This window comes from Carassius gibelio, chromosome B3 (genome assembly GCF_023724105.1).
Source record: "Carassius gibelio isolate Cgi1373 ecotype wild population from Czech Republic chromosome B3, carGib1.2-hapl.c, whole genome shotgun sequence".
Classification (NCBI taxonomy): Eukaryota; Metazoa; Chordata; class Actinopteri; order Cypriniformes; family Cyprinidae; genus Carassius; species Carassius gibelio.
The window spans coordinates 50,421,946-50,446,708 of NC_068398.1; the positions used below are offsets into that span (position 1 = coordinate 50,421,946).

The 24,763-nt window shown below is 36.7% G+C and overlaps 4 long non-coding RNA genes across 6 annotated transcripts in view; 2 read left to right on the plus strand and 2 right to left on the minus strand.

Moving 5' to 3' along the window:
* Positions 1-1,862: 1,862 nt before the first annotated feature.
* Positions 1,863-24,563, plus strand: LOC127952455 (uncharacterized). 3 transcript variants are annotated; one of them, XR_008152956.1, is made up of 3 exons: positions 1,863-2,110; positions 6,957-7,613; positions 23,544-24,563. It is a non-coding gene; the product is annotated as an uncharacterized LOC127952455 (long non-coding RNA). The 3 variants fall into 3 exon arrangements; XR_008152954.1 differs by having other exon boundaries at positions 6,957-8,369; positions 24,301-24,557; XR_008152955.1 differs by lacking the exon at positions 23,544-24,563 and adding an exon at positions 11,155-11,281 and having other exon boundaries at positions 6,957-8,369.
* LOC127952454 (uncharacterized) lies at positions 2,513-21,619 on the minus strand. The gene is made up of 3 exons (XR_008152953.1): positions 21,483-21,619; positions 5,010-5,211; positions 2,513-2,760 (listed from the first exon to the last, which is right to left on the minus strand). It is a non-coding gene; the product is annotated as an uncharacterized LOC127952454 (long non-coding RNA).
* LOC127952459 (uncharacterized) lies at positions 16,124-22,716 on the plus strand. The gene is made up of 3 exons (XR_008152960.1): positions 16,124-16,905; positions 19,338-19,667; positions 22,044-22,716. It is a non-coding gene; the product is annotated as an uncharacterized LOC127952459 (long non-coding RNA).
* Positions 22,840-24,763, minus strand: part of LOC127952453 (uncharacterized) — a 61,063-nt gene continuing 59,139 nt past the window's right edge. Inside the window, exon 3 of the long non-coding RNA XR_008152952.1 lies at positions 22,840-23,022. This is a non-coding gene — a long non-coding RNA (uncharacterized LOC127952453). The remainder of the gene's footprint in view (positions 23,023-24,763) is intronic.

Consider the following 24,763-nt stretch of genomic DNA (forward strand, 5'->3'; position numbering starts at 1 on the left):
AATGCAGTAATATTCTCTGGACTCTCTAGATCAATAGTTATCAAAAAAATGTTGAATTTTGTCCTTTGGTTAGTTGTAACCAGGTCATTAATAAAAGGGGCGTGGCCACATACAAACAAAAGCCTATAAAACCTCAACAGAAACTCAAAACTTTACAAAACTAGGAGAAAACATGGAGCAGATGTCTCTGAACAATCATGCAAAGTTTCATGGAGATCGGACAATAGGTGGCGCTATAACAGTAGAAAAGGTCTCAAAAGCACAAGATTTATATGGTAAATGGCCTCAAATTGGTTGAAAATACTCATATATTCTCACAAACACTAGATCATATGATAGATCTCCTCATTCTGAACAACTTTGCCTCTTGGATCAATGTTGTCCATACAACTCCTAATTAAATATTCAAGATTATTTAAAAAAGTTACTTTGGCAAACTAGTCCAAGGTTTTAAGCTGAAAATCAATAAAACCAATTAAGTACAATTCTCTAGACTCTGAAGGTCAATAATTATCAAAAAAATGTTGAACAATTGTATTTGGACAACTATAAACCAGTTATTTTAAAATACGTTCTTTACGTAGTGTACCCAAAGACCTGTTAATACAAACAGAAAGCCCACAAATTATCAAAACTGTGTAAAATAATGCATAATATCATTCTGAATAAGCATGCAAAATTTAAGTGAATTCATGCCTAAAAAATAAAAAACACAGTTACATTTTAAATCTCATTGAGTCAAAGTTTTCCATTTTGTTCAAACAGACATATCCAACAGATGTAGTGGTGTTGTTGGCGCAGTGGATAAAACACATGCCATCGGTGCGAGCGACCCGGGTTCGAATCCACTGTGAGACACTGATGTTTCGCTGAGCAAGACACTTAACCCCAAGTTGGTCCAGAAGCATGTGACCTCTGACATATATAGCAAGTGTAAGTTGCTTTGGATAAAAGCGTCAGATAAATGTAAACGTCAGTTTTTACACTTCTGCCACTTTATGATTACAGTGAAAGCTGAAAATGACATCTAAACTATTAAAAACGAGTTCAATCATTTAATTTCAGTGCGTGTGTCTGTCTGTGAGCCTAATCTCCATTTTGGATGTGTTTAACTGTCATCCGTACATCCAGGTTGGCCGAGACCACCCCAGAGACCTAAAATGCTTGAACCCCGATAAATGCTGCTTGCAGCTTTAATTAGGGGTTCAAGCACGAAGTGCTGAAACCCTATTGTTTTTGTTAGGATTTTTATTATTATTATTATTATTATTATTATTAGGGGTTCAAGCACGCAGTGCTGAAACCCTATTGTAATTGTTAGGATTTTTAGGGGTTCAAGCACGCAGTGTTGAAACCCTATTGTATTTGTTAGGATTTTTATTATTATTATTATTATTATTATTATTATTATTATTATTAGGGGTTCAAGCACGCAGTGCTGAAACCCTATTGTAATTGTTAGGATTTTTATTAGGGGTTCAAGCACGCAGTGCTGAAACCCTATTGTATTTGTTAGGATTTTTATTATTATTATTAGGGGTTCAAGCACGCATTGCTGAAACCCTATTGTAATTGTTAGGATTTTTAGGGGTTCAAGCACGCAGTGCTGAAACCCTATTGTAATTGTTAGGATTTTTAGGGGTTCAAGCACGCAGTGCTGAAACCCTATTGTAATTGTTAGGATTTTTATTATTATTAGGGGTTCAAGCACGCAGTGCTGAAACCCTATTGTAATTGTTAGGATTTTTATTATTAGGGGTTCAAGCACGAAGTGCTGAAACCCTATTGTATCTGTTAGGATTTTTATTAGGGGTTCAAGCACGCAGTGCTGAAACCCTATTGTATTTGTTAGGATTTTTATTATTATTATTATTAGGGGTTCAAGCACGCAGTGCTGAAACCCTATTGTAATTGTTAAGATTTTTATTATTATTATTATTTTTCCGCCTTAAAACTGAACGTGCAGCCCAAACCGTAAGGCCTAGAGAGCTGAAACTTGGTCAGATGGTAGTAGTCTTGCTCGCTACTCAGATACAAAGAACCGGCCCAATCGGCCTAACGGGGGCGCTACAGCGCAAAAAACTAAAATTTTTGACATTTTTGGCCGCAGGTCGTAAACCGTTAGCCGTAGACTCAAAAACAAGGCATCGTTGCAATCCTTGGGTTAGCCCGAACAAAAGTGCACGGCTGCATTTTTTGCTCTACGACGCACCGTTTTCTCGCAAAATCGAGCTATATCCGAAACCTACTTTTGCGAACTAGTCCTAGGATTTTCAACCAATCGGAACGAAACCACTGCAGAAATATTCCCTGGACACTCAATATAAATAATTATCAAAAAAAAGTTGAAATTTCGATTCTTACGCGAAACAGTACGCCAAAAAGCGTCTATGCTAACGTTAGCCAAATGTTATTTTGACTATAACTCTTGAACGGAATGAGATATCTTGATCAAACTTGGTACACATATGTATGAGCTCAATCTTTGGTCAAATAAAAAAAATTGCGCATCTCTGCCACTTGGGGGCGCAATAAGATTTAAAAAACACATAAATGGCTATAACTAGGCAACCGTTGGCTCGATCGACTTGAAAATTGGTATGCAGTGTCTTGGTCTGAAGGGGCACAAGTACCTATGAGGACATTTGCATATCTCAAAAAACATGGCTGCCATTGGCCAAACAATTTTAAGCACCTATTTGAAAGGGTTAACGGATGTTGTTCGGAACGAAACTCGCTGGGTACGTTCGACTCATGAACCTTAAGGTCTGTAAGAATTTTGAAAGAAATCGGCCACTAGTTGGCGCTAACAAGTTTTATGGCTCTGTAATCACGTGGTGTTTCACATATCAACACAATATGCATATCATTTGATAGATCTCCTCATAATGCACAACTTTGCCTCAAGAACCATTGCTGTCAATCAAATCGTTCAATTGTTATTCACAAATATGTTAAAAAACTACTTTTGCGAACTAGTCCTAGGTTTTTTGTCCGATCGGAACCAAACCACTGCATTAATATTCTGTGGACTGTCTAGATCAATAATTATCAAAAAATGTTCAATTTTGTACTTTGGTTAGCGTTAAATGGGTAATTAAGAAAAGGGGTGTGGCCAAACATACCCCAAAGCCTATAAAACCTAAACGAAAACTCAAAACTTTATGAAACGTGGTGAGAACATGTAACAGGTAACTCTTAATAAGCATGCAAAGTTTCATGGAGATCGCACCATAGGTGGCGCTATAACAGTAGAAAAGGTCTCAAAACACAAGATTTATATGGTAAATGGCCTCAAATTGTTTGAAAATGCTCATATATTCACTCAAAAACACTAGATCTTCATATCATATGATAGATCTCCTCATTCTGAACAACTTTGCCTCTGGGACCAATGTTGTCAATAAAGCTGTTAATTAAATATTCAAGATTATTTCAAAAAGTTACTTTGGCAAACTAGTGATAGGGTATAAGCTGAAAATCAATAAAACCACTGAAGTACAATTCTCTAGACTCTGAAGGTCAATAATTATCAAAAACATGTTGAACAGTTGCATTTGGACAACTATAAACCAGTAATTTTATAATATGTTATTTGCATAGTGTACACTAAGGCCTATTAATACAAACAGAAAGCCCACAAATTATCAAAACTGTGTAAAATAATGCATAATTTCATTCTAAACAAGCATGCAAAATTTAAGAGAGATTGGTCAAAAAAAATAACAACACTATAACAGTTATATTTAAAAACACAGTGTTGCTTGAGTAAATGCAATTTAGAACCACTAGATGGCAGCGGGAGACCACTAATGGGCTCATTCAGCAAAGTTGAACAGTACTGTTGAAAGGATTCATTAATTCATGCCAAAACATAAAAAAAATTAACTGTTATAACATTTTAAATCTCATTGAGTCAATGTTTTCCATTTTGTTCATACAGATATATCAGTTTTTACAATTTTGCCACATTGTGATTACAGTTTAACCTGAAAATGACATCTAAACTGTTAAAAACTAGTTTAATCATTTAATTTCAGTGTTTGTGTCTGTCTGCCAGCCTATTCTTCATTTTGGATGTCTTTAACTGTCATCCATGCATCCAGGTTAGCCAAGACCACCTCAGAGGCCTTAAATGCTTGAACCCCGTAAAATGCTGCTTGCAGCTTTAATTATTATTATTATTATTATTCTCCACTCAAACTGTTCGTGCAGCCCAAACCGTAAGGCCTAGAAAGCTGAAATTTGGTCAGAATGTAGTAGTCCGGCCTTCTTGTCAGATACCGAGTCTCGACCCAATCGGCCTAACGGGGGCGCTACAGCGCAAAAAACTAAAATTTTTGACATTTTTGGCCGTAAATCGTAAACCGTTAGCCGTAGACTCAAAAACATGGCATTGTTGCAATCCTTGGGTTAGCCCGAACAAAAGTGTACGGCGCCTTTTTGGGGTCTACGACGCACCGTTTTCTCGCAAAATCGAGCTATATCCGAAACCTACTTTTGCGAACTAGTCCTAGGATTTTCAACCAATCAGAACCAAACCACTTCATAAATATTCCCTGGACACTCAATATCAATAATTATTAAAAAAAAGTTGAAATTTCAATTCTTACGCGAAACAGTACGCCAAAAAGCGTCTATGCTAACGTTAGCCAAATGCTATTTTGACTATAACTCTTGAACGGAATGAGATATCTTCACCAAACTCGGTACACATATGTATGAGCTCAATCTTTGGTCAAATCAAAAAAATTGCGCATCTCTGCCACTTGGGGGCGCTATAAGATAGAAAAAACACATAAATTGCTATAACTAGGCAACCGTTGGCTCGATCAACTTGAAAATCGGTATGCAGTGTCTTGGTCTGAAGGGGCACCAGTACTTATGAGGACATTTGCATATCTCAAAAAACATGGCCGTCATTGGCCAAACAAATTTAAGCACCTATTTGAAAGGGTTAACGGATGTTGATCAGAACGAAACTCGCTGGGTACGTTCGACTCATGAACCTTAAGGTCTGTAAGAATTTTGAAAGAAATCGGCCACTAGTTGGCGCTAACGAGTTTTATGGCTCTGTAATCACGTGGTGTTTCACATATCAACACAATATGCATATCATTTGATAGATCTCCTCGTAATGCACAACTTTGCCTCAAGAACCATTGCTGTCAATCAAATCGTTCAATTGTTATTCACAAATATGTTAAAAACCTACTTTTGCGAACTAGTCCTAGGTTTTTTGCCCGATCGGAACCAAACCACTGCAGTAATATTCTGTGGACTCTCTAGATCAATAATTATTAAAAAAATGTTGAATTTTGTCCTTTGGTTAGCTGTAACCGGGTAATTTAGAAAAAGGGGTGTGGCCAAACATACCCCAAAGCCTATAAAACCTAAAGGAAAACTCAAAACTGTATGAAACTCAGTGAAATCATGTATCAGGTGACTCTTAACAAGCATGCAAAGTTTCATGGAGATCAGACCATAGGTGGCGCTATAACAGTAGAAAAGGTCTCAAAACACAAGATTTATATGGTAAATGGCCCCAAATTGTTTGAAAATGCTCATATATTCACTCAAAAACACTAAATCTTCATATCATATGATAGATCTCCTCATTCTGAACAACTTTGCCTCTGGGACCAATGTTGTCAATAAACCTGTTAATTAAATATTCAAGATTATTTTAAAAAGTTACTTTGGCATACTTGTGATACGGTTTAAGATGAAAATCAATAAAACCACTGAAGTACAATTCTCTAGACTCTGAAGGTCAATAATTATCAAAAACATGTTGAACAATTGCATTTGGACAACTATAAACCAGTAATTGTATAATATGTTCTTTTCATAGTGTACACAAAGGCCTATTAATACAAACAGAAAGCCCACACATTATCAAAACTGTGTAAAACAATGCATAATTTCATTCTAAACAAGCATGCAAAATTTAAGAGAGATTGGGCAAAAAAAAAAAAAAAAACACTATAACAGTTATGTTTAAAAACAGTGTTGCTTGAGTAAATGCAATTTATAACCTCTAGATGGCAGTGGAAGACCACTAATGGGCTCATTCAGTTAAGTTGAACAGTACTGTTGAAAGGATTCATGAATTCATCCCAAAACATTAAAAATGTAACTGTTATAACATTTTAAATCTCATTGAGTCAATGTTTTCCATTTTGTTCTTACAGATATATCAGTTTTTACTATTTTGCCACATTGTGATTACAGTTTAACCTGAAAATGACATCTAAACTCTTAAAAAGAGAAGACTTGCAATAAGTTTATTGTCACCTATCACTTATTTCAAATACCTATATCTGCAACAAAATGTTTGTGCATGTATATGTGTGTCTTTCTGTGTGTGTGTGTGTGCATATGCTTATAGAGTATACATATATTAGTCTAATCATTTACTTTCAGTGTGTGTGTCTGTCTGTTAACCTGTTCTCCATTTTGGATGTGTTTAAATGTCATCCATGCATCCAGGTTGGCTCAGACCACCTCAGAGGCCTTAATGTGCTTGAACCCCGGTAAATGCTGCTTGCAGCTTTAATTAGGGGTTCAAGCACGCAGTGCTGAAACCCTATTGTAATTGTTAGGATTTTTATTAGGGGTTCAAGCACGCAGTGCTGAAACCCTATTGTAATTGTTAGGATTTTTAGGGGTTCAAGCACGCAGTGCTGAAACCCTATTGTAATTGTTAGGATTTTTATTAGGGGTTCAAGCACGCAGTGCTGAAACCCTATTGTAATTGTTAAGATTTTTATTATTATTATTATTTTTCCGCCTTAAAACTGAACGTGCAGCCCAAACCGTAAGGCCTAGAGAGCTGAAACTTGGTCAGATGGTAGTAGTCTTGCTCGCTACTCAGATACAAAGAACCGGCCCAATCGGCCTAACGGGGGCGCTACAGCGCAAAAAACTAAAATTTTAGACATTTTTGGCCGCAGGTCGTAAACCGTTAGCCGTAGACTCAAAAACAAGGCATCGTTGCAATCCTTGGGTTAGCCCGAACAAAAGTGCACAGCTGCATTTTTTGCTCTACGACGCACCGTTTTCTCGCAAAATCGAGCTATATCCGAAACCTACTTTTGCGAACTAGTCCTAGGATTTTCAACCAATCGGAACGAAACCACTGCAGAAATATTCCCTGGACACTCAATATCAATAATTATCAAAAAAAAGTTGAAATTTCGATTCTTACGCGAAACAGTACGCCAAAAAGCGTCTATGCTAACGTTAGCCAAATGTTATTTTGACTATAACTCTTGAACGGAATGAGATATCTTGACCAAACTTGGTACACATATGTATGAGCTCAATCTTTGGTCAAATAAAAAAAAATTGCGCATCTCTGCCACTTGGGGGCGCAATAAGATTTAAAAAACACATAAATGGCTATAACTAGGCAACCGTTGGCTCGATCGACTTGAAAATTGGTATGCAGTGTCTTGGTCTGAAGGGGCACAAGTACCTATGAGGACATTTGCATATCTCAAAAAACATGGCTGCCATTGGCCAAACAATTTTAAGCACCTATTTGAAAGGGTTAACGGATGTTGTTCGGAACGAAACTCGCTGGGTACGTTCGACTCATGAACCTTAAGGTCTGTAAGAATTTTGAAAGAAATCGGCCACTAGTTGGCGCTAACGAGTTTTATGGCTCTGTAATCACGTGGTGTTTCACATATCAACACAATATGCATATCATTTGATAGATCTCCTCATAATGCACAACTTTGCCTCAAGAACCATTGCTGTCAATCAAATCGTTCAATTGTTATTCACAAATATGTTAAAAAACTACTTTTGCGAACTAGTCCTAGGTTTTTTGTCCGATCGGAACCAAACCACTGCAGTAATATTCTGTGGACTGTCTAGATCAATAATTATCAAAAAAATGTTCAATTTTGTACTTTGGTTAGCGTTAAATGGGTAATTAAGAAAAGGGGTGTGGCCAAACATACCCCAAAGCCTATAAAACCTAAACGAAAACTCAAAACTTTATGAAACGTGGTGAGAACATGTAACAGGTAACTCTTAACAAGCATGCAAAGTTTCATGGAGATCGCACCATAGGTGGCGCTATAACAGTAGAAAAGGTCTCAAAACACAAGATTTATATGGTAAATGGCCTCAAATTGTTTGAAAATGCTCATATATTCACTCAAAAACACTAGATCTTCATATCATATGATAGATCTCCTCATTCTGAACAACTTTGCCTCTGGGACCAATGTTGTCAATAAAGCTGTTAATTAAATATTCAAGATTATTTCAAAAAGTTACTTTGGCAAACTAGTGATAGGGTATAAGCTGAAAATCAATAAAACCACTGAAGTACAATTCTCTAGACTCTGAAGGTCAATAATTATCAAAAACATGTTGAACAGTTGCATTTGGACAACTTTAAACCAGTAATTTTATAATATGTTATTTGCATAGTGTACACTAAGGCCTATTAATACAAACAGAAAGCCCACAAATTATCAAAACTGTGTAAAATAATGCATAATTTCATTCTAAACAAGCATGCAAAATTTAAGAGAGATTGGTCAAAAAAAAATAACAACACTATAACAGTTATATTTAAAAACACAGTGTTGCTTGAGTAAATGCAATTTAGAACCACTAGATGGCAGCGGGAGACCACTAATGGGCTCATTCAGCAAAGTTGAACAGTACTGTTGAAAGGATTCATTAATTCATGCCAAAACATAAAAAAAATTAACTGTTATAACATTTTAAATCTCATTGAGTCAATGTTTTCCATTTTGTTCATACAGATATATCAGTTTTTACAATTTTGCCACATTGTGATTACAGTTTAACCTGAAAATGACATCTAAACTGTTAAAAACTAGTTTAATCATTTAATTTCAGTGTTTGTGTCTGTCTGCCAGCCTATTCTTCATTTTGGATGTCTTTAACTGTCATCCATGCATCCAGGTTAGCCAAGACCACCTCAGAGGCCTTAAATGCTTGAACCCCGTAAAATGCTGCTTGCAGCTTTAATTATTATTATTAGGGGTTCAAGCACGCAGTGCTGAAACCCTCTTGTAATTGTTAGGATTTTTATTATTATTATTATTCTTCCGCCCTAGAACTGAACGTGCAGCCCAAACCGTAAGGCCTAGAGAGCTGAAATTTGGACAGATCGTAGAGCTCATTTTGGGGAGAACTTATCAAAATCTTAGCCCAATCGGCCTAACGGGGGCGCTACAGCGCAAAAAACTAAAATTTTGGACATTTTTGGCCGCAGATCGTAAACCGTTAGCCGTAGACTCAAAAACAAGGCATCGTTGCAATCCTTGGGTTAGCCCGAACAAAAGTGCACAGCTGCATTTTTTGCTCTACGACGCACCGTTTTCTCGCAAAATCGAGCTATATCCGAAACCTACTTTTGCGAACTAGTCTTAGGATTTTTAACCAATCGGAATCAAACCACTTCAGAAATATTCCCTGGACACTCAATATCAATAATTATCAAAAAAAAGTTGAAATTTCAATTCTTACGCGAAACAGTACACCAAAAAGCGTCTATGCTAACGTTAGCCAAATGCTATTTTAGCTATAACTCTTGAACGGAATGAGATATCTTCACCAAACTCGGTACACATATGTATGAGCTCAATCTTTGGTCATACAAAAAAAATTACGCATCTCTGCCACTTGGGGGCGCTATAAGATCGAAAAAACACATAAATGGCTATAACTAGGCAACCGTTGGCTCGATCGACTTGAAAATTGGTATGCAGTGTCTTGGTCTGAAGGGGCACAAGTACCTATGAGGACATTTGCATATCTCAAAAAAACATGGCCGCCATTGGCCAAACAAATTTAAGCACCTATTTGAAAGGGTTAACGGATGTTGATCGGAACAAAACTCGCTGGGTACGTTCAACTCATGAACCTTAAGGTCTGTAATAATTTTGAAAGAAATCGGCCACTAGTTGGCGCTAACGAGTTTTATGGCTCTGTAATCACGTGGTGTTTCACATATCAACCAAATATGCATATCATTTGATAGATCTCCTCATAATGCACAACTTTGCCTCAAGAACCATTGCTGTCAATCAAATTGTTCAAATGTTATTCACAAATATGTTAAAAACCTACTTTTACGAACTAGTCCTAGGTTTTTTGTCCGATCGGAACCAAACCACTGCAGTAATATTCTGTGGACTCTCTAGATCAATAATTATCAAAAATATGTTGAATTTTGTCCTTTGGTTAGCTGTAAAGGGGTAATTTAGTAAAAGGGGTGTGGCCAAACATACCCCAAAGCCTATAAAACCTAAACGAATACTCAAAACTTTATGAAACTTCGTGGAATCATGTATCAGGTGACTCTTAACAAGCATGCAAAGTTTCATGGAGATCGGATCATAGGTGGCGCTATAACTGTTGAAAAAGCCTCAAAAACAAACATTTTCAATAGAAAATGATCACAATTTGTAGGACATGTTCATACATTCACACAAACACTAGATCTTCATATCATATGATAGATCTCCTCTTTGTGAACAACTTTGCCTCAAGGAGCGAAGATGTCAATCAAATCGTTCAATTGTTATTCACAAATATGTTAAAAACTTACTTTTGCGAACTAGTCCCAGATTTTTTACCCGATCGAAACCAAACCACTGCAGTAATTTTCTCTGGACTCTCTAGATCAATAATTATCAAAAAAATGTTGAATTTTGTCCTTTGGTTAGCTTTAACTGGCTAAATTAGAAAAGGGGCGTGACCAAAATACCCAAAAGCATATAAAACCTAAACGAAAACTCAAAACTTTATGAAACTTGGTGAAAACATGTAACAGGTGACTCTTAACAAGCATGCAAATTTTCATGGAGATCGGACCACAGGTGGCGCTATGACAGTAGAAAAGGTCTCAAAACATAAGATTGATATGGTAAATGGCCTCAAATTGTCTGAAAATGCTCATATATTCACATAAACACTAGATCTTCATATCATATGATAGATCTCCTCATTCTGAACAACTTTTGGGACCAATGTTGTCAATAAAGCTGTTAATTAAATATTGAAGATTATTTAAAAAAGTTACTTTGGCAAAGTAGTCCAAGGCTTTAAGCTGAAAATCAATAAAACCACATAAGTACAATTCTCTAGACTCTGAAGGTCAATAATAATGAAAAACATGTTGAAAAATTGCATTTGGACAACTATAAACCAGTGATTGTATAATATGTTCTTTTCACAGTGTACACAAAGGCCTATTTATACAAACAGAAAGCCCACAAACTATCAAAACTGTGTAAAATAAAGCCTAATTTCATTCTAAACAAGCATGCAAAATTTAAGAGCGATTGGGCAAAAAACTTTACACTATAACAGTTATGTTTAAAAACAGTGTTGTTTGAGTAAATGCAACCACTAGATGGCAGCGGAAGACCACTAATGGGCTCATTCAGCAAATTGAAACAGTACTTTTGAGAAGATTTATGAATTCATGCCTAAACAATAAAAAAAAAAAAACACTGTTACAACATTTTAAATCTCACTGAGTTAAAGTTTTCCATTTTGTTCATACAGACTTACCAGTTTTTAAAATTTTGCCACATTATGATTACAGTGAAACCTGAAAATGACATCCAAACTCTTAAAACTAGTTTAATCATTTAATTTCAGTGCGTGTGTCTGTCTGTCAGCCTATTCTCCGTTTTGGATGTGTTTAACTGTCATCCGTACATCCAGGTTGGCTCAGACCACCTCAGAGGCCTTAATGTGCTTGAACCCCGTAAATGCTGCTTGCAGCTTTAATTAGGGGTTCAAGCACGCAGTGCTGAAACCCTATTGTAATTGTTAGGATTTTTATTAGGGGTTCAAGCACGCAGTGCTGAAACCCTATTGTAATTGTTAGGATTTTTATTATTATTATTATTATTATTATTATTCTTCTGCCCTAGAACTGAACGTGCAGCCCAAACCGTAAGGCCTAGAGAGCTGAAATTTGGACAGATCGTAGAGCTCAATTTGGGGAGAACTTATCAAAGTCTCAGCCCAATCGGCCTAACGGGGGCGCTACAGCGCAAAAAACAAAAATTTTGGACATTTTTGGCCGTAAATCGTATACCGTTAGCCGTAGACTCAAAAACATGGCATTGTTGCAATCCTTGGGTTAGCCCGAACAAAAGTGCACGGCGCCTTTTTGGGGTCTACGACGCACCGTTTTCTCGCAAAATCAAGCTATATCCGAAACCTACTTTTGCGAACTAGTCCTAGGATTTTCAACCAATCAGAACCAAACCACTTCAGAAATATTCCCTGGACACTCAATATCAATAATTATCAAAAAAAAGTTGAAATTTCAATTCATACGCGAAAAGGTACACCAAAAAGCGTCTATGCTAACGTTAGCCAAATGCTATTTTAACTATAACTCTTGAACGGAATGAGATATCTTCACCAAACTCGGTACACATATGTATGAGCTCAATCTTTGGTCAAATCAAAAAAATTGCGCATCTCTGCCACTTGGGGGCGCTATAAGATAGAAAAAACACATAAATGGCTATAACTAGGCAACCGTTGGCTCGATCGACTTGAAAATTGGTATGCAATGTCTTGGTCTGAAGGGGCACAAGTACCTATGAGGACATTTGCATATCTCAAAAAAACATGGCCGCCATTGGCCAAACAATTTTAAGCACCTATTTGAAAGGGTTAACGGATGTTGATCGGAACGAAACTCGCTGGGTACGTTCGACTCATGAACCTTAAGGTCTGTAAGAATTTTGAAAGAAATCGGTCACTAGTTGGCGCTAACGAGTTTTATGGCTCTGTTATCACGTGGTGTTTCACATATCAACACAATATGCATATCATTTGATTGATCTCCTCATAATGCACAACTTTGCCTCAAGAACCATTGCTGTCAATCAAATCGTTCAATTGTTATTCACAAATATGTTAAAAACCTACTTTTGCGAACTAGTCCTAGGTTTTTTGTCCGATCGGAACCAAACCACTGCAGTAATATTCTCTGGACTCTGTAGATCAATAATTATTAAAAAAATGTTGAATTTTGTCCTTTGGTTAGCTGTAAAGGGGTAATATAGAAAAAGGGGTGTGGCCAAACATACCCCAAAGCCTATAAAACCTAAACGAAAACTCAAAACTTTATGAAACTCAGTGAATTCATGTAACAGGTGACTCTTAACAAGCATGCAAAGTTTCATGGAGATCAGACCATAAGATAACACAAGGTCCAGTGTGTGGCCCTGAGTGTGGGTAGAGTTTTTGACCCACTGCAGTAGGTTAAAAGCATCTATTAAGTCAAGAAACTCCTGCGACAGGGAGTTTGAAAGACAGCAGACATGAATATTGAAGTCGCCCAACAAAAGGAAGCGATCATAATTTGTGGCAATGTTGCCAATGAACTCAGTGAATTGGAGTATAAAATCCTTAGTGAAGAGTGGAGGGCGGTATATCACCCCAATACAGATGGGACCATTCCAATCTAGGTGGAGAAGCTGAGTTTCAAAGGTGGGGAAGGCCGTTGCAGGGACCAGCCGGCAGCGTGAGGAGAGAGAGTTATTTAAAATAGTTAAAATCCCACCCCCGCGTCCATTAGGACGAGGAGAGTTAAAAAATGTACAGTTTGCTGGAACCAGATCTGATAAGGGAGTTAAATCACCGACCTTTATCCATGATTCTGTGATGAACATAAAATCCAAGTTGTGTGATGAGTAGAAGTCGTTTAATAAAAAGGTCTTATTCACCACGGAGCGGGCGTTTATTAGCGCCAACTTAGGTGGAGGAATAGACACGTGAGATGACGGCGCTTTTCTCAATGAGCGCAGATTTTCGTGATTTACTCCGTTCCGCCGGGCACGTCGGCCAACACTGCGGAGATCAACCTGAGTGGCAAGACTCAGATGTAGAGGGAAAACAGGACGAAGACATCGGTAAACCGCGTCCCGCGGGTGCCATGCTACAGATCTGCGTCCAAACGAAATGTCAGCTTGTAAATAAGCTTTCAGTTTCGTCATGTAACCTCCGCGGCAACCTCGTTTCCTTCTTCGCTTTCTCCGCACAGTGTTTAGCGGCCACCGGCAGATATCGTGCAGGAAGATAGTTTGGGGAGGCTCGTATGGTTTGTGAAGTGGGCATTCCACGTCCACGGTGTGAAAGTTCGCGTAGTGAAAGTTCGCGTATGAATCCCCAACGGAGATGCGGATGTCTAGGAGAGCTTGACGGGCGTACACCAGCCGCGTACAGCAGGTAAACGACACCTCAGACAGAAAGAGAAGAAAACACGAGAGCTGCAGACGGCAAGCCAAACACACAGGCGCCATCTTTTTCACCTCATCTTTTTCTATAACAGTAGAAAAGGTCTCAAAACACAAGATTTATATGGTAAATGGCCTCAAATTGTTTGAAAATGTTCATATATTCACTCAAAAACACTAGATCTTCATATCATATGATAAATCTCCTCATTCTGAATAACTTTGCCTCTGGGACCAATGTTGTCAATAAAGCTGTTAATTGAATATTCAAGATTATTTAAAAAAGTTACTTTGGCATACTTGTGATACGGTTTAAGATGAAAATCAATAAAACCACTGAAGTACAATTCTGTAGACTCTGAAGGTCAATAATTATCAAAAACATGTTGAACAATTGCATTTGGACAACTATAAACCAGTAATTTTATAATATGTTCTTTTCATAGTGTACACAAAGGCCTATTAATACAAACAGAAAGCCCACACATTATCAAAACTGTGTAAAACAATGCATAATTTCATTCTAAACAAGCATGCAAAATTTAAGAGAGATTGGGCAAAAAAAAAAAAAAAAACACTATAACAGTTATGTTTAAAAACAGTGTTGCTTGAGTAAATGCAATTTATAACCTCTAGATGGCAGTGGAAGACCACTAATGGGCTCATTCAGTTAAGTTGAACAGTACTGTTGAAAGGATTCATGAATTCATCCCAAAACATTAAAAATGTAACTGTTATAACATTTTAAATCTCATTGAGTCAATGTTTTCCATTTTGTTCTTACAGATATATCAGTTTTTACTATTTTGCCACATTGTGATTACAGTTTAACCTGAAAATGACATCTAAACTCTTAAAAAGAGAAGACTTGCAATAAGTTTATTGTCACCTATCACTTATTTCAAATACCTATATCTGCAACAAAATGTTTGTGCATGTATATGTGTGTCTTTCTGTGTGTGTGTGTGTGTGTGCATATGCTTATAGAGTATACATATATTAATCTAATCATTTACTTTCAGTGTGTGTGTCTGTCTGTTAGCCTGTTCTCCATTTTGAATGTGTTTAACTGTCATCCATGCATCCAGGTTGGCTCAGACCACCTCAGAGGCCTTAATGTGCTTGAACCCCGGTAAATGCTGCTTGCAGCTTTAATTATTATTATTATTATTAGGGGTTCAAGCACGCAGTGCTGAAACCCTATTGTATTTGTTAGGATTTTTATTATTAGGGGTTCAAGCACGCAGTGCTGAAACCCTATTGTAATTGTTAGGATTTTTATTATTATTATTATTATTAGGGGTTCAAGCACGCAGTGCTGAAACCCTATTGTATTTGTTAGGATTTTTATTATTATTATTATTATTATTATTATTATTATTATTCTTCCGCCTTAAAACTGAACGTGCAGCCCAAACCGTAAGGCCTAGAGAGCTGAAACTTGGTCAGATGGTAGTAGTCTTGCTCGCTACTCAGATACAAAGAACCGGCCCAATCGGCCTAACGGGGGCGCTACAGCGCAAAAAACAAAAATTTTGGACAATTTTGGCCGTAAAGTGTAAACCGTTAGCCATAGACTCAAAAACATGGCATTGTTGCAATCCTTGGGTTAGCCCGAACAAAAGTGCACGGCGCCTTTTTGGGGTCTACGACGCACCGTTTTCTCGCAAAATCGAGCTAAATCCGAAACCTACTTTTGCGAACTAGTCCTAGGATTTTCAACCAATCAGAACCAAACCACTTCATAAATATTCCCTGGACACTCAATATCAATAATTATCAAAAAAAAGTTGAAATTTCAATTCTTACGCGAAACAGTACACCAAAAAGCGTCTATGCTAACGTTAGCCAAATGCTATTTTAACTATAACTCTTGAACGGAATGAGATATCTTCACCAAACTCGGTATACATATGTATAAGCTCAATCTTTGGTCAAATCAAAAATATTGCGCATCTCTGCCACTTGGGGGCGCTATAAGATAGAAAAAACACATAAATGGCTATAACTAGGCAACTGTTGCCTCGATCGACTTGAAAATTGGTATGCAATGTCTCGGTCTGAAGGGGCACAAGTACATATGAGGACATTTGCATATCTAAAAAAAACATGGCCGCCATTGGCCAAACAATTTTAAGCACCTATTTGAAAGGGTTAACGGATGTTGATCGGAACGAAACTCGCTGGGTACGTTCGACTCATGAACCTTAAGGTCTGTAAGAATTTTGAAAGAAATCGGCCACTAGTTGGCGCTAACGAGTTTTATGGCTCTGTAATCACGTGGTATTTCACATATCAACACAATATGCATATCATTTGATAGATCTCCTCATAATGCACAACTTTGCCTCAAGAACCATTGCTGTCAATCAAATCGTTCAATTGTTATTCACAAATATGTTAAAAACCTACTTTTGCGAACTAGTCCTAGGTTTTTTGTCCGATCGGAACCAAACCACTGCAGTAATATTCTGTGGACTCTCTAGATCAATAATTATTAAAAAAATGTTGAATTTTGTCCTTTGGTTAGCTGTAACGGGGTAATTTAGAAAAGGAGTGTGGCCAAACATACCCCAAAGCCTATAAAACCTAAAGGAAAACTCAAAACTTTATGAAACTCAGTGAAATCATGTAACAGGTTACTCTTAACAAGCATGCAAAGTTTCATGGAGATCAGACCATAGGTGGCGCTATAACAGTAGAAAAGGTCTCAAAACACAAGATTTCTATGGTAAATGGCCTCAAATTGTTTGAAAATGCTCATATATTCACTCAAAAACACCAAATCTTCATATCATATGATATATCTCCTCATTCTGAACAAGTTTGCCTCTGGGACCAATGTTGTCAATAAAGCTGTTAATTAAATATTAAAGATTATTTAAAAAAGTTACTTTGGCATACTTGTGATACAGTTTAAGATGAAAATCAATAAAACCACTGAAGTACAATTCTCTAGACTCTGAAGGTCAATAATTATCAAAAACATGTTGAACAATTGCATTTGGGCAACTATAAACCAGTCATTTTATAATATGTTCTTTTCATAGTGCACACAAAGGCATATTAATACAATCAGAAAGCCCACAAATTATCAAAACTGTGTAAAATAATGCATAATTTCATTCTAAACAAGCATGCAAAATTTAAGAGAGATTGGGCAAAAAAACAACAACACTATAACAGTTATGTTTAAAAACACAGTGTTGTTGGAGTAAATGCAATTTATAACCTCTAGATGGCAGCGGAAGACCACTAATGGGCTCATTCAGTAAAGTTGAACAGTACTGTTGAAAGGATTCATGAATTCATGCCAAAACATTAAAAAATGAACTGTTATAACATTTTAAATCTCATTGAGTCAATGTTTTCCATTTTGTTCATACAGATATATAAGTTTTTAAAATTTTGCCACATTATGATTACAGTTTAACCTGAAAATGACATCTAAACTCTTAAAAAGAAAAGACTTGCAATAAGTTTATTATCACCTATCACTTATTTCAAATACCTATATCTGCAACAAAATGTTTGTGCATGTATATGTGTGTCTTTGTTTGTGTGTGTGTGTGTGTGTGTGTGTGTGTGTGTGTGTGTGTGTGTGTGTGTGTGTGTGTGTGTGAGCATATGCTTATAGAGTATACATATATTAGTCTAATCATTTACTTTCAGTGTGTGTGTCTGTCTGTTAACCTGTTCTCCATTTTGGATGTGTTTAACTGTCATCCATGCATCCAGGTTGGCTCAGACCACCTCAGAGGCCTTAATGTGCTTGAACCCCGGTAAATGCTGCTTGCAGCTTTAATTATTATTATTCTTCCGCCTTAAAACTGAACGTGCAGCCCAAACCGTAAGGCCTAGAGAGCTGAAACTTGGTCAGATCGTAGTAGTCTTGCTCGCTACTCAGATACAAAGAACCGGCCCAATCGGCCTAACGGGGGCGCTACAGCGCAAAATACAAAATTTTTGGACATTTTTGGCCGTAAAGTGTAAACCGTTAGCCATAGACTCAAAAATATGGCATTGTTGCAATCCTTGGGTTAACCCGAACAAAAGTGCACGGCGCCTTTTTGGGGTCTACGACGCACCGTTTTCTCGCAAAATCGAGCTATATCCGAAACCTACTTTTGCGAACTAGTCCTAGGATTTTCAACCAATCAGAACCAAACCACTTCATGAATATTCCCTGGACACTCAATATCAATAATTATCAAAAAAAAGTTGAAATTTCAATTCTTACGCGAAACAGTACACCAAAAAGCGTCTATGCTAACGTTAGCCAAATGCTATTTTGACTATAACTCTTGAACGGAATGAGATATGTTCACCAAAATTGGTACACATATGTATGAGCTCAATCTTTGGTCAAATCAAAAAAATTGTGCATCTCTGCCACTTGGGGGCGCTATAAGATAGAAAAAACACATAAATTGCTATAACTAGGCAACCGTTGGCTCGATCGACTTGAAAATTGGTATGCAGTGTCTTGGTCTGAAGGGGCACAAGTACCTATGAGGACATTTGCATATCTCAAAAAAACATGGCCGCCATTGGCCAAACAAATTTAAGCACCTATTTGAAAGGGTTAACGGATGTTGATCGGAACGAAACTCGCTGGGTACGTTCGACTCATGTACCTTAAGGTCTGTAAGAATTTTGAAAGAAATCGGCCACTAGTTGGCGCTAACGAGTTTTATGGCTCTGTAATCACGTGGTATTTCACATATCAACACAATATGCATATCATTTGATAGATCTCCTCATAATGCACAACTTTGCCTCAAGAACCATTGCTGTCAATCAAATCGTTCAATTGTTATTCACAAATATGTTAAAAACCTACTTTTGCGAACTAGTCCTAGGTTTTTTGTCCGATCGGAACCAAACCACTGCAGTAATATTCTGTGGATTCTCTAGATCAATAATTATTAAAAAAATGTTGAATTTTGTCCTTTGGTTAGCTGTAACGGGGTAATTTAGAAAAAGGGGTGTGGCCAAACATACCCCAAAGCCTATAAAACCTAAACGAAAACTCAAAACTTTATGAAACTCAGTGGAATCATGTAACAGGTGACTCTTAACAAGCATGCAAAGTTTCATGGAGATCAGACCATAGGTGGCGCTATAACAGTAGAAAAGGTCTTAAAACACAAGATTTCTATGGTAAATGGCCTCAAATTGTTTGAAAATGTTCATATATTCACTCAAAAACACTAAATCTTCGTATCATATGATACATCTCCTCATTCTGAACAACTTTGCCTCTGGGACCAATGTTGTCAATGAAGCTGTTAATTAAATATTCAAGATTATTTAAAAAAGTTACTTTGGCATACTTGTGATACGGTTTAAGATGAAAATCAATAAAACCACTGAAGTACAATTCTCTAGACTCTGAAGGTCAATAATTATCAAAAACATGTTGAACAATTGCATTTAGACAACTATAAACCAATAATTTTATTATATGTTATTTGCATAGTGTACACAAAGGCCTATTAATACAAACAGAAAGCCCACAAATTATCAAAACTGTGTAAAATAATGCATAATTTCATTCTAAACAAGCATGCAAAATTTAAGAGAGATTGGGCAAAAAAAAATTACAACACTATAACAGTTATGTTTAAAACCAGGGTTGTTTGAGTAAATGCAATTTATAACCACTAGATGGCAGCGGAAGACCACTAATGGGCTCATTCAGCTAAGTTGAACAGCACTGTTTTCATGAATTCTTGCCAAAACATTAATAAATTAACTGTTATAACATTTTAAATCTTACTGAATCAATGTTTTCCATTTTGTTCATACAGATGTATCAGTTTTTCCAATTTTGCCACATTATGATTACAGTTTAACCTGAAAATGACATCTAAACTCTAAAAAAGAGAAGACTTGCAATAAGTTTATTGTCACCTATCACTTATTTCAAATACCTATATCTGCAACAAAATGTGTGTCCATGTATATGTGTGTGTGTTTGTGTGTGTGCATATGCTTATAGAGTATACATATATTAGTCTAATCATTTGCTGTCAGTGTGTGTGTCTGTCTGTTAGCCTGATCTCCATTTTGGATGTGTTTAAATGTCATCCAAACATCCAGGTTGGCTCTGACCACCTCAGAGGCCTTAATGTGCTTGAACCCCGGTAAAATGCTGCTTGCAGCTTTAATTATTATTATTATTATTATTCTTCCGCCCTAGAACTGAACGTGCAGCCCAAACCGTAAGTCCTAGAGAGCTGAAATTTGGACAGATGGTAGAGCTCATTTTGGGGAGAACTTATCAAAGTCTCAGCCCAATCGGCCAAACGGGGGCGCTACAGCGCAAAAAACAAAAATTTTGGACATTTTTGGCCGTGAATCGTAAACCGTTAGCCATAAACTCAAAAACATGGCATCGTAGCAATCCTTGGGTTAGCCCGAACAAAAGTGCACGGCGCCTTTTTGGGGTCTACGACGCACCGTTTTCTCGCAAAATCGAGCTATATCCGAAACCTACTTTTGCGAACTAGTCCTAGGATTTTCAACCAATCAGAACCAAACCACTTCATAAATATTCCCTGGACACTCAATATCAATAATTATCAAAAAAAAGTTGAAATTTCAATTTTTACGCGAAACAGTACGCCAAAAACCATCTATAGTAACTTTGGCCAAATGCTATTTTAACTATAACTCTTGAACGGAATGAGTTAACTTCACCAAACTTGGTACACATATGTACGAGCTCAATTTTGGGTAAAATCAAAAAAATTGCGCATCTCTGCCACTTGGGGGCGCTATAAGATAGAAAAAACACATAAATGGCTATAACTAGGCAACCGTTGGCTCGATCGACTTGAAAATTGGTATGCAGTGTCTTGGTCTGAAGGGGCACAAGTACCTAGGAGGACATTTGCATATCTCAAAAAACATGGCCGCCATTGGCCAAACAATTTTAAGCACCTATTTGAAAGGGTTAACGGATGTTGATCGGAACGAAACTCGCTGGGTACGTTCGACTCATGAACATTAAGGTCTGTAAGAATTTTGAAAGAAATCGGCCACTAGTTGGCGCTAACGAGTTTTATGGCTCTGTAATCACGTGGTGTTTCACATATCAACACAATATGCATATCATTTGATAGATCTCCTCATAATGCACAACTTTGCCTCAAGAACCATTGCTGTCAATCAAATCGTTCAATTGTTATTAACAAATATGTTAAAAACCTACTTTTGCGAACTAGTCCTAGATTTTTTGCCCGATCGGAACCAAACCACTGCAGTAATATTCTGTGGACTCTCTAGATCAATAATTATCAAAAAAATGTTGAATTTTGTCCTTTGGTTAGCTGTAAAGGGGTAATTTAGTAAAAGGGGTGTGGCCAAACATACCCCAAAGCCTATAAAACCTAAACGAAAACTCAAAACTTTATGAAACTTCGTGAAATCATGTAACAGGTGACTCTTAACAAGCATGCAAAGTTTTATGGAGATCAGACCATAGGTGGCGCTATAACAGTAGAAAAGGTCTCAAAACATAAGATTTATATGGTAAATGGCCACAAATTGTTTGAAAATGCTCATATATTCACTCAAAAACACTAGATCTTCAAATCATATGATATAGCTCCTCATTCTGAACAACTTTGCCTCTGGGACCAATGTTGTCAATAAAGCTGTTAATTAAATATTCAATATTATTTGAAAAAGTTACTTTGACAAACTAGTGATAAGGTATAAGCTGAAAATCAATAAAACCACTGAAGTACAATTCTCTAGACTCTGAAGGTCAATAATTATCAAAAACATGTTGAACAATTGCATTTGGACAACTATAAACCAGTAATTTTATAATATGTTATTTGCATAGTGTACACAAAGGCCTATTAATACAAACAGAAAGCCCACAAATTATCAAAACTGTGTAAAATAATGCCTAATTTCATTCTAAACGAGCATGCCATATTTAAGAGATATTGGGCAAAAAAACACTAAGAGTTATAAAGGATTAACACATTGATGTATGAGAAATTGCCATTTATAACCACTAGATGGCAGCGGAAAACCACTAATGGGCTCATTCAGCTAACTTAAACAGTACAGTTGAAAGGATGTATGAATTAATGCCTAAACAATAAAAAAAAAACACTCTTACAACATTTCAAATCTCATTGAGTTAAAGTTTTTCATTTTGTTCATTCAGACATATCAGTTTTTAAAATTTTGCCACATTATGATTACAGTGAAACCTGAAAATGACATCTAAAATCTTAAAAACGAGTTTAATCATTTAATTTCAGTGTGTGTGTCTGTCTGTTAGCCTATTCTCCATTTTGGATGTGTTTAACGGCCATCCATATACGTCCAGGTTGGCTCTGACCACCTAAGATGCCTTAAGTGCTTGAACCCCGTAAATGCTGCTTGCAGCTTTAATTATTATTATTATTATTATTATTATTATTCTTCCGCCCTAGAACTGAACGTGCAGCCCAAACCGTAAGGCCTAGAGAGCTGAAATTTGGACAGATCGTAGAGCTCAATTTGGGGAGAACTTATCAAAGTCTCAGCCCAATCGGCCAAACGGGGGCGCTATAGCGCAAAAAACAAAAATTTTGGACGTTTTTGGCCGTGAATCGTAAACCATTAGCCATAAACTCAAAAACATGGCATCATAGCAATCCTTGGGTTAGCCCGAACAAAAGTGCACGGCGCCTTTTTGGGGTCTACGACACACCGTTTTCTCGCAAAATCGAGCTATATCCGAAACCTACTTTTGCGAACTAGTCCTAAGATTTTCAACCAATCAGAACCAAACCACTTCAGAAATATTCCCTGGACACTCAATATCAATAATTATCAAAAAAAAGTTGAAATTTCAATTTTTACGCGAAACAGTATGCCAAAAAGCGTCTATATTAACGTTGGCCAAATGCTATTTTAACTATAACTCTTGAACGGAATGAGATAACTTCACCAAACTTGGTACACATATGTACGAGCTCAATTTTGGGTAAAATAAAAAAAATTGCGCATCTCTGCCACTTGGGGGCGCAATAAGATAGAAAAAACACATAAATGGCTATAACTAGGCAACCGTTGGCTCGATCGACTTGAAAATTGGTATGCAGTGTCTTGGTCTGAAGGGGCACAAGTACCTATGAGGACATTTGCATATCTCAAAAAACATGGCCGCCATTGGCCAAACAATTTTAAGCACCTATTTGAAAGGGTTAACGGATGTTGATCGGAACGAAACTCGCTGGGTACGTTCGACTCATGAACCTCAAGGTCTGTAAGAATTTTGAAAGAAATCGGCCACTAGTTGGCGCTAACGAGTTGTATGGCTCTGTAATCACGTGGTGTTTCACATATCAACACAATATGCATATCATTTGATAGATCTCCTCATAATGCACAACTTTGCCTCAAGAACCATTGCTGTCAATCAAATCGTTCAATTGTTATTCACAAATATGTTAAAAACTTACTTTTGCGAACTAGTCCTAGATTTTTTGCCCGATCAGAACCAAACCACTGCAGTAATATTCTGTGGACTCTCTAGATCAATAATTATCAAAAAAATGTTGAATTTTGTCCTTTGGTTAGCTGTAAAGGGGTAATTTAGAAAAAGGGGTGTGGCCAAACATACCCCAAAGCCTATAAAACCTAAACGAAAACTCAAAACTTTATGAAACTAGGTGAAATCATGTAACAGGTGACTCTCAACAAGGCTGCAAAGTTTCATGGAGATTGATCCATAGGTGGCGCTATAACAGTAGAAAAGATCTCATAACACAAGATTTAGATGGTAAATGGCCTCAAACTGTTTGAAAATGCACATATATTCACTCAAAAACACAAAATCTTCATATCATATGATAGATCTCCTCATTCTGAAAAACTTTGCCTCTGGGACCAATTTTGTCAATAAATCTGTTAATTAAATATTCAAGATTATTTGAAAAAGTTACTTTGGCAAAGTATTCCAAGGCTTTAAGCTGAAAATCAATAAAACCACTGAAGTACAATTCTCTAGACTCAGAAGGTCAATAATTATCAAAAACATGTTGAACAATTGCATTTGGACAACTATAAACCAGTAATTTTATAATATGTTATTTGCATAGTGTACACAAAGGCCTATTAATACAAACAGAAAGCCCACAAATTATCAAAACTGTGTAAAATAATGCATAATTTCATTCTAAACGAGCATGCCATATTTAAGAGATATTGGGCAAAAAACACTAAGAGTTAAAAGGATTAACACATTGATGTATGAGAAATTGCCATTTTTAACCACTAGATGGCAGCGGAAAACCACTAATGGGCTCATTCAGCAAACTTAAACTGTACAGTTGAAAGGATGTAATGCCTAAACAATACAAAAAACACTCTTACAACATTTCAAATCTCATTGAGTTAAAGTTTTCCATTTTGTTCATTCAGACATATCAGTTTTTAAAATTTTACCACATTATGATTACAGTGAAACCTGAAAATGACAT